Source organism: Hirundo rustica, chromosome 1 (assembly GCF_015227805.2).
Source record: "Hirundo rustica isolate bHirRus1 chromosome 1, bHirRus1.pri.v3, whole genome shotgun sequence".
Classification (NCBI taxonomy): Eukaryota; Metazoa; Chordata; class Aves; order Passeriformes; family Hirundinidae; genus Hirundo; species Hirundo rustica.
Genome location: NC_053450.1, coordinates 99811418 through 99821407, shown reverse-complemented (window position 1 = coordinate 99821407; position 9990 = coordinate 99811418).

The window sequence follows — 9990 nt, the reverse complement described above, 5'->3', positions numbered from 1 at the left end:
TAGCACCAGAATCTCAGAAATCACTGATAGAAGCAGAGAAATGCTGCAGGAGCTTGTGTGCTTTGTAGAACAAGTGAAAAGCACACATATGCTGTGCAGAGTGCAAACCGCTGAAAAGAAGCACGCACAGCGAGTGCTGTGCGCGCTGTGCTCGCAAAGCAGAGCCTGTTCAGCTTAACAGCTTCTAACAGCGAAACAGAGCAAGCAGAGAGCAGCATACATGCTGCACTTGTTGCAAACATGGAAAACAGGCACCCTAGCACCAGAATCTCAGAAATCACTGATAGAAGCAGAGAAATGCTGCAGGAGCTTGTGTGCTTTGTAGAACAAGTGAAAAGCACACATATGCTGTGCAGAGTGCAAACCGCTGAAAAGAAGCACGCACAGCGAGTGCTGTGCGCGCTGTGCTCGCAAAGCAGAGCCTGTTCAGCTTAACAGCTTCTAACAGCGAAACAGAGCAAGCAGAGAGCAGCATACATGCTGCACTTGTTGCAAACATGGAAAACAGGCACCCTAGCACCAGAATCTCAGAAATCACTGATAGAAGCAGAGAAATGCTGCAGGAGCTTGTGTGCTTTGTAGAACAAGTGAAAAGCACACATATGCTGTGCAGAGTGCAAACCGCTGAAAAGAAGCACGCACAGCGAGTGCTGTGCGCGCTGTGCTCGCAAAGCAGAGCCTGTTCAGCTTAACAGCTTCTAACAGCGAAACAGAGCAAGCAGAGAGCAGCATACATGCTGCACTTGTTGCAAACATGGAAAACAGGCACCCTAGCACCAGAATCTCAGAAATCACTGATAGAAGCAGAGAAATGCTGCAGGAGCTTGTGTGCTTTGTAGAACAAGTGAAAAGCACACATATGCTGTGCAGAGTGCAAACCGCTGAAAAGAAGCACGCACAGCGAGTGCTGTGCGCGCTGTGCTCGCAAAGCAGAGCCTGTTCAGCTTAACAGCTTCTAACAGCGAAACAGAGCAAGCAGAGAGCAGCATACATGCTGCACTTGTTGCAAACATGGAAAACAGGCACCCTAGCACCAGAATCTCAGAAATCACTGATAGAAGCAGAGAAATGCTGCAGGAGCTTGTGTGCTTTGTAGAACAAGTGAAAAGCACACATATGCTGTGCAGAGTGCAAACCGCTGAAAAGAAGCACGCACAGCGAGTGCTGTGCGCGCTGTGCTCGCAAAGCAGAGCCTGTTCAGCTTAACAGCTTCTAACAGCGAAACAGAGCAAGCAGAGAGCAGCATACATGCTGCACTTGTTGCAAACATGGAAAACAGGCACCCTAGCACCAGAATCTCAGAAATCACTGATAGAAGCAGAGAAATGCTGCAGGAGCTTGTGTGCTTTGTAGAACAAGTGAAAAGCACACATATGCTGTGCAGAGTGCAAACCGCTGAAAAGAAGCACGCACAGCGAGTGCTGTGCGCGCTGTGCTCGCAAAGCAGAGCCTGTTCAGCTTAACAGCTTCTAACAGCGAAACAGAGCAAGCAGAGAGCAGCATACATGCTGCACTTGTTGCAAACATGGAAAACAGGCACCCTAGCACCAGAATCTCAGAAATCACTGATAGAAGCAGAGAAATGCTGCAGGAGCTTGTGTGCTTTGTAGAACAAGTGAAAAGCACACATATGCTGTGCAGAGTGCAAACCGCTGAAAAGAAGCACGCACAGCGAGTGCTGTGCGCGCTGTGCTCGCAAAGCAGAGCCTGTTCAGCTTAACAGCTTCTAACAGCGAAACAGAGCAAGCAGAGAGCAGCATACATGCTGCACTTGTTGCAAACATGGAAAACAGGCACCCTAGCACCAGAATCTCAGAAATCACTGATAGAAGCAGAGAAATGCTGCAGGAGCTTGTGTGCTTTGTAGAACAAGTGAAAAGCACACATATGCTGTGCAGAGTGCAAACCGCTGAAAAGAAGCACGCACAGCGAGTGCTGTGCGCGCTGTGCTCGCAAAGCAGAGCCTGTTCAGCTTAACAGCTTCTAACAGCGAAACAGAGCAAGCAGAGAGCAGCATACATGCTGCACTTGTTGCAAACATGGAAAACAGGCACCCTAGCACCAGAATCTCAGAAATCACTGATAGAAGCAGAGAAATGCTGCAGGAGCTTGTGTGCTTTGTAGAACAAGTGAAAAGCACACATATGCTGTGCAGAGTGCAAACCGCTGAAAAGAAGCACGCACAGCGAGTGCTGTGCGCGCTGTGCTCGCAAAGCAGAGCCTGTTCAGCTTAACAGCTTCTAACAGCGAAACAGAGCAAGCAGAGAGCAGCATACATGCTGCACTTGTTGCAAACATGGAAAACAGGCACCCTAGCACCAGAATCTCAGAAATCACTGATAGAAGCAGAGAAATGCTGCAGGAGCTTGTGTGCTTTGTAGAACAAGTGAAAAGCACACATATGCTGTGCAGAGTGCAAACCGCTGAAAAGAAGCACGCACAGCGAGTGCTGTGCGCGCTGTGCTCGCAAAGCAGAGCCTGTTCAGCTTAACAGCTTCTAACAGCGAAACAGAGCAAGCAGAGAGCAGCATACATGCTGCACTTGTTGCAAACATGGAAAACAGGCACCCTAGCACCAGAATCTCAGAAATCACTGATAGAAGCAGAGAAATGCTGCAGGAGCTTGTGTGCTTTGTAGAACAAGTGAAAAGCACACATATGCTGTGCAGAGTGCAAACCGCTGAAAAGAAGCACGCACAGCGAGTGCTGTGCGCGCTGTGCTCGCAAAGCAGAGCCTGTTCAGCTTAACAGCTTCTAACAGCGAAACAGAGCAAGCAGAGAGCAGCATACATGCTGCACTTGTTGCAAACATGGAAAACAGGCACCCTAGCACCAGAATCTCAGAAATCACTGATAGAAGCAGAGAAATGCTGCAGGAGCTTGTGTGCTTTGTAGAACAAGTGAAAAGCACACATATGCTGTGCAGAGTGCAAACCGCTGAAAAGAAGCACGCACAGCGAGTGCTGTGCGCGCTGTGCTCGCAAAGCAGAGCCTGTTCAGCTTAACAGCTTCTAACAGCGAAACAGAGCAAGCAGAGAGCAGCATACATGCTGCACTTGTTGCAAACATGGAAAACAGGCACCCTAGCACCAGAATCTCAGAAATCACTGATAGAAGCAGAGAAATGCTGCAGGAGCTTGTGTGCTTTGTAGAACAAGTGAAAAGCACACATATGCTGTGCAGAGTGCAAACCGCTGAAAAGAAGCACGCACAGCGAGTGCTGTGCGCGCTGTGCTCGCAAAGCAGAGCCTGTTCAGCTTAACAGCTTCTAACAGCGAAACAGAGCAAGCAGAGAGCAGCATACATGCTGCACTTGTTGCAAACATGGAAAACAGGCACCCTAGCACCAGAATCTCAGAAATCACTGATAGAAGCAGAGAAATGCTGCAGGAGCTTGTGTGCTTTGTAGAACAAGTGAAAAGCACACATATGCTGTGCAGAGTGCAAACCGCTGAAAAGAAGCACGCACAGCGAGTGCTGTGCGCGCTGTGCTCGCAAAGCAGAGCCTGTTCAGCTTAACAGCTTCTAACAGCGAAACAGAGCAAGCAGAGAGCAGCATACATGCTGCACTTGTTGCAAACATGGAAAACAGGCACCCTAGCACCAGAATCTCAGAAATCACTGATAGAAGCAGAGAAATGCTGCAGGAGCTTGTGTGCTTTGTAGAACAAGTGAAAAGCACACATATGCTGTGCAGAGTGCAAACCGCTGAAAAGAAGCACGCACAGCGAGTGCTGTGCGCGCTGTGCTCGCAAAGCAGAGCCTGTTCAGCTTAACAGCTTCTAACAGCGAAACAGAGCAAGCAGAGAGCAGCATACATGCTGCACTTGTTGCAAACATGGAAAACAGGCACCCTAGCACCAGAATCTCAGAAATCACTGATAGAAGCAGAGAAATGCTGCAGGAGCTTGTGTGCTTTGTAGAACAAGTGAAAAGCACACATATGCTGTGCAGAGTGCAAACCGCTGAAAAGAAGCACGCACAGCGAGTGCTGTGCGCGCTGTGCTCGCAAAGCAGAGCCTGTTCAGCTTAACAGCTTCTAACAGCGAAACAGAGCAAGCAGAGAGCAGCATACATGCTGCACTTGTTGCAAACATGGAAAACAGGCACCCTAGCACCAGAATCTCAGAAATCACTGATAGAAGCAGAGAAATGCTGCAGGAGCTTGTGTGCTTTGTAGAACAAGTGAAAAGCACACATATGCTGTGCAGAGTGCAAACCGCTGAAAAGAAGCACGCACAGCGAGTGCTGTGCGCGCTGTGCTCGCAAAGCAGAGCCTGTTCAGCTTAACAGCTTCTAACAGCGAAACAGAGCAAGCAGAGAGCAGCATACATGCTGCACTTGTTGCAAACATGGAAAACAGGCACCCTAGCACCAGAATCTCAGAAATCACTGATAGAAGCAGAGAAATGCTGCAGGAGCTTGTGTGCTTTGTAGAACAAGTGAAAAGCACACATATGCTGTGCAGAGTGCAAACCGCTGAAAAGAAGCACGCACAGCGAGTGCTGTGCGCGCTGTGCTCGCAAAGCAGAGCCTGTTCAGCTTAACAGCTTCTAACAGCGAAACAGAGCAAGCAGAGAGCAGCATACATGCTGCACTTGTTGCAAACATGGAAAACAGGCACCCTAGCACCAGAATCTCAGAAATCACTGATAGAAGCAGAGAAATGCTGCAGGAGCTTGTGTGCTTTGTAGAACAAGTGAAAAGCACACATATGCTGTGCAGAGTGCAAACCGCTGAAAAGAAGCACGCACAGCGAGTGCTGTGCGCGCTGTGCTCGCAAAGCAGAGCCTGTTCAGCTTAACAGCTTCTAACAGCGAAACAGAGCAAGCAGAGAGCAGCATACATGCTGCACTTGTTGCAAACATGGAAAACAGGCACCCTAGCACCAGAATCTCAGAAATCACTGATAGAAGCAGAGAAATGCTGCAGGAGCTTGTGTGCTTTGTAGAACAAGTGAAAAGCACACATATGCTGTGCAGAGTGCAAACCGCTGAAAAGAAGCACGCACAGCGAGTGCTGTGCGCGCTGTGCTCGCAAAGCAGAGCCTGTTCAGCTTAACAGCTTCTAACAGCGAAACAGAGCAAGCAGAGAGCAGCATACATGCTGCACTTGTTGCAAACATGGAAAACAGGCACCCTAGCACCAGAATCTCAGAAATCACTGATAGAAGCAGAGAAATGCTGCAGGAGCTTGTGTGCTTTGTAGAACAAGTGAAAAGCACACATATGCTGTGCAGAGTGCAAACCGCTGAAAAGAAGCACGCACAGCGAGTGCTGTGCGCGCTGTGCTCGCAAAGCAGAGCCTGTTCAGCTTAACAGCTTCTAACAGCGAAACAGAGCAAGCAGAGAGCAGCATACATGCTGCACTTGTTGCAAACATGGAAAACAGGCACCCTAGCACCAGAATCTCAGAAATCACTGATAGAAGCAGAGAAATGCTGCAGGAGCTTGTGTGCTTTGTAGAACAAGTGAAAAGCACACATATGCTGTGCAGAGTGCAAACCGCTGAAAAGAAGCACGCACAGCGAGTGCTGTGCGCGCTGTGCTCGCAAAGCAGAGCCTGTTCAGCTTAACAGCTTCTAACAGCGAAACAGAGCAAGCAGAGAGCAGCATACATGCTGCACTTGTTGCAAACATGGAAAACAGGCACCCTAGCACCAGAATCTCAGAAATCACTGATAGAAGCAGAGAAATGCTGCAGGAGCTTGTGTGCTTTGTAGAACAAGTGAAAAGCACACATATGCTGTGCAGAGTGCAAACCGCTGAAAAGAAGCACGCACAGCGAGTGCTGTGCGCGCTGTGCTCGCAAAGCAGAGCCTGTTCAGCTTAACAGCTTCTAACAGCGAAACAGAGCAAGCAGAGAGCAGCATACATGCTGCACTTGTTGCAAACATGGAAAACAGGCACCCTAGCACCAGAATCTCAGAAATCACTGATAGAAGCAGAGAAATGCTGCAGGAGCTTGTGTGCTTTGTAGAACAAGTGAAAAGCACACATATGCTGTGCAGAGTGCAAACCGCTGAAAAGAAGCACGCACAGCGAGTGCTGTGCGCGCTGTGCTCGCAAAGCAGAGCCTGTTCAGCTTAACAGCTTCTAACAGCGAAACAGAGCAAGCAGAGAGCAGCATACATGCTGCACTTGTTGCAAACATGGAAAACAGGCACCCTAGCACCAGAATCTCAGAAATCACTGATAGAAGCAGAGAAATGCTGCAGGAGCTTGTGTGCTTTGTAGAACAAGTGAAAAGCACACATATGCTGTGCAGAGTGCAAACCGCTGAAAAGAAGCACGCACAGCGAGTGCTGTGCGCGCTGTGCTCGCAAAGCAGAGCCTGTTCAGCTTAACAGCTTCTAACAGCGAAACAGAGCAAGCAGAGAGCAGCATACATGCTGCACTTGTTGCAAACATGGAAAACAGGCACCCTAGCACCAGAATCTCAGAAATCACTGATAGAAGCAGAGAAATGCTGCAGGAGCTTGTGTGCTTTGTAGAACAAGTGAAAAGCACACATATGCTGTGCAGAGTGCAAACCGCTGAAAAGAAGCACGCACAGCGAGTGCTGTGCGCGCTGTGCTCGCAAAGCAGAGCCTGTTCAGCTTAACAGCTTCTAACAGCGAAACAGAGCAAGCAGAGAGCAGCATACATGCTGCACTTGTTGCAAACATGGAAAACAGGCACCCTAGCACCAGAATCTCAGAAATCACTGATAGAAGCAGAGAAATGCTGCAGGAGCTTGTGTGCTTTGTAGAACAAGTGAAAAGCACACATATGCTGTGCAGAGTGCAAACCGCTGAAAAGAAGCACGCACAGCGAGTGCTGTGCGCGCTGTGCTCGCAAAGCAGAGCCTGTTCAGCTTAACAGCTTCTAACAGCGAAACAGAGCAAGCAGAGAGCAGCATACATGCTGCACTTGTTGCAAACATGGAAAACAGGCACCCTAGCACCAGAATCTCAGAAATCACTGATAGAAGCAGAGAAATGCTGCAGGAGCTTGTGTGCTTTGTAGAACAAGTGAAAAGCACACATATGCTGTGCAGAGTGCAAACCGCTGAAAAGAAGCACGCACAGCGAGTGCTGTGCGCGCTGTGCTCGCAAAGCAGAGCCTGTTCAGCTTAACAGCTTCTAACAGCGAAACAGAGCAAGCAGAGAGCAGCATACATGCTGCACTTGTTGCAAACATGGAAAACAGGCACCCTAGCACCAGAATCTCAGAAATCACTGATAGAAGCAGAGAAATGCTGCAGGAGCTTGTGTGCTTTGTAGAACAAGTGAAAAGCACACATATGCTGTGCAGAGTGCAAACCGCTGAAAAGAAGCACGCACAGCGAGTGCTGTGCGCGCTGTGCTCGCAAAGCAGAGCCTGTTCAGCTTAACAGCTTCTAACAGCGAAACAGAGCAAGCAGAGAGCAGCATACATGCTGCACTTGTTGCAAACATGGAAAACAGGCACCCTAGCACCAGAATCTCAGAAATCACTGATAGAAGCAGAGAAATGCTGCAGGAGCTTGTGTGCTTTGTAGAACAAGTGAAAAGCACACATATGCTGTGCAGAGTGCAAACCGCTGAAAAGAAGCACGCACAGCGAGTGCTGTGCGCGCTGTGCTCGCAAAGCAGAGCCTGTTCAGCTTAACAGCTTCTAACAGCGAAACAGAGCAAGCAGAGAGCAGCATACATGCTGCACTTGTTGCAAACATGGAAAACAGGCACCCTAGCACCAGAATCTCAGAAATCACTGATAGAAGCAGAGAAATGCTGCAGGAGCTTGTGTGCTTTGTAGAACAAGTGAAAAGCACACATATGCTGTGCAGAGTGCAAACCGCTGAAAAGAAGCACGCACAGCGAGTGCTGTGCGCGCTGTGCTCGCAAAGCAGAGCCTGTTCAGCTTAACAGCTTCTAACAGCGAAACAGAGCAAGCAGAGAGCAGCATACATGCTGCACTTGTTGCAAACATGGAAAACAGGCACCCTAGCACCAGAATCTCAGAAATCACTGATAGAAGCAGAGAAATGCTGCAGGAGCTTGTGTGCTTTGTAGAACAAGTGAAAAGCACACATATGCTGTGCAGAGTGCAAACCGCTGAAAAGAAGCACGCACAGCGAGTGCTGTGCGCGCTGTGCTCGCAAAGCAGAGCCTGTTCAGCTTAACAGCTTCTAACAGCGAAACAGAGCAAGCAGAGAGCAGCATACATGCTGCACTTGTTGCAAACATGGAAAACAGGCACCCTAGCACCAGAATCTCAGAAATCACTGATAGAAGCAGAGAAATGCTGCAGGAGCTTGTGTGCTTTGTAGAACAAGTGAAAAGCACACATATGCTGTGCAGAGTGCAAACCGCTGAAAAGAAGCACGCACAGCGAGTGCTGTGCGCGCTGTGCTCGCAAAGCAGAGCCTGTTCAGCTTAACAGCTTCTAACAGCGAAACAGAGCAAGCAGAGAGCAGCATACATGCTGCACTTGTTGCAAACATGGAAAACAGGCACCCTAGCACCAGAATCTCAGAAATCACTGATAGAAGCAGAGAAATGCTGCAGGAGCTTGTGTGCTTTGTAGAACAAGTGAAAAGCACACATATGCTGTGCAGAGTGCAAACCGCTGAAAAGAAGCACGCACAGCGAGTGCTGTGCGCGCTGTGCTCGCAAAGCAGAGCCTGTTCAGCTTAACAGCTTCTAACAGCGAAACAGAGCAAGCAGAGAGCAGCATACATGCTGCACTTGTTGCAAACATGGAAAACAGGCACCCTAGCACCAGAATCTCAGAAATCACTGATAGAAGCAGAGAAATGCTGCAGGAGCTTGTGTGCTTTGTAGAACAAGTGAAAAGCACACATATGCTGTGCAGAGTGCAAACCGCTGAAAAGAAGCACGCACAGCGAGTGCTGTGCGCGCTGTGCTCGCAAAGCAGAGCCTGTTCAGCTTAACAGCTTCTAACAGCGAAACAGAGCAAGCAGAGAGCAGCATACATGCTGCACTTGTTGCAAACATGGAAAACAGGCACCCTAGCACCAGAATCTCAGAAATCACTGATAGAAGCAGAGAAATGCTGCAGGAGCTTGTGTGCTTTGTAGAACAAGTGAAAAGCACACATATGCTGTGCAGAGTGCAAACCGCTGAAAAGAAGCACGCACAGCGAGTGCTGTGCGCGCTGTGCTCGCAAAGCAGAGCCTGTTCAGCTTAACAGCTTCTAACAGCGAAACAGAGCAAGCAGAGAGCAGCATACATGCTGCACTTGTTGCAAACATGGAAAACAGGCACCCTAGCACCAGAATCTCAGAAATCACTGATAGAAGCAGAGAAATGCTGCAGGAGCTTGTGTGCTTTGTAGAACAAGTGAAAAGCACACATATGCTGTGCAGAGTGCAAACCGCTGAAAAGAAGCACGCACAGCGAGTGCTGTGCGCGCTGTGCTCGCAAAGCAGAGCCTGTTCAGCTTAACAGCTTCTAACAGCGAAACAGAGCAAGCAGAGAGCAGCATACATGCTGCACTTGTTGCAAACATGGAAAACAGGCACCCTAGCACCAGAATCTCAGAAATCACTGATAGAAGCAGAGAAATGCTGCAGGAGCTTGTGTGCTTTGTAGAACAAGTGAAAAGCACACATATGCTGTGCAGAGTGCAAACCGCTGAAAAGAAGCACGCACAGCGAGTGCTGTGCGCGCTGTGCTCGCAAAGCAGAGCCTGTTCAGCTTAACAGCTTCTAACAGCGAAACAGAGCAAGCAGAGAGCAGCATACATGCTGCACTTGTTGCAAACATGGAAAACAGGCACCCTAGCACCAGAATCTCAGAAATCACTGATAGAAGCAGAGAAATGCTGCAGGAGCTTGTGTGCTTTGTAGAACAAGTGAAAAGCACACATATGCTGTGCAGAGTGCAAACCGCTGAAAAGAAGCACGCACAGCGAGTGCTGTGCGCGCTGTGCTCGCAAAGCAGAGCCTGTTCAGCTTAACAGCTTCTAACAGCGAAACAGAGCAAGCAGAGAGCAGCATACATGC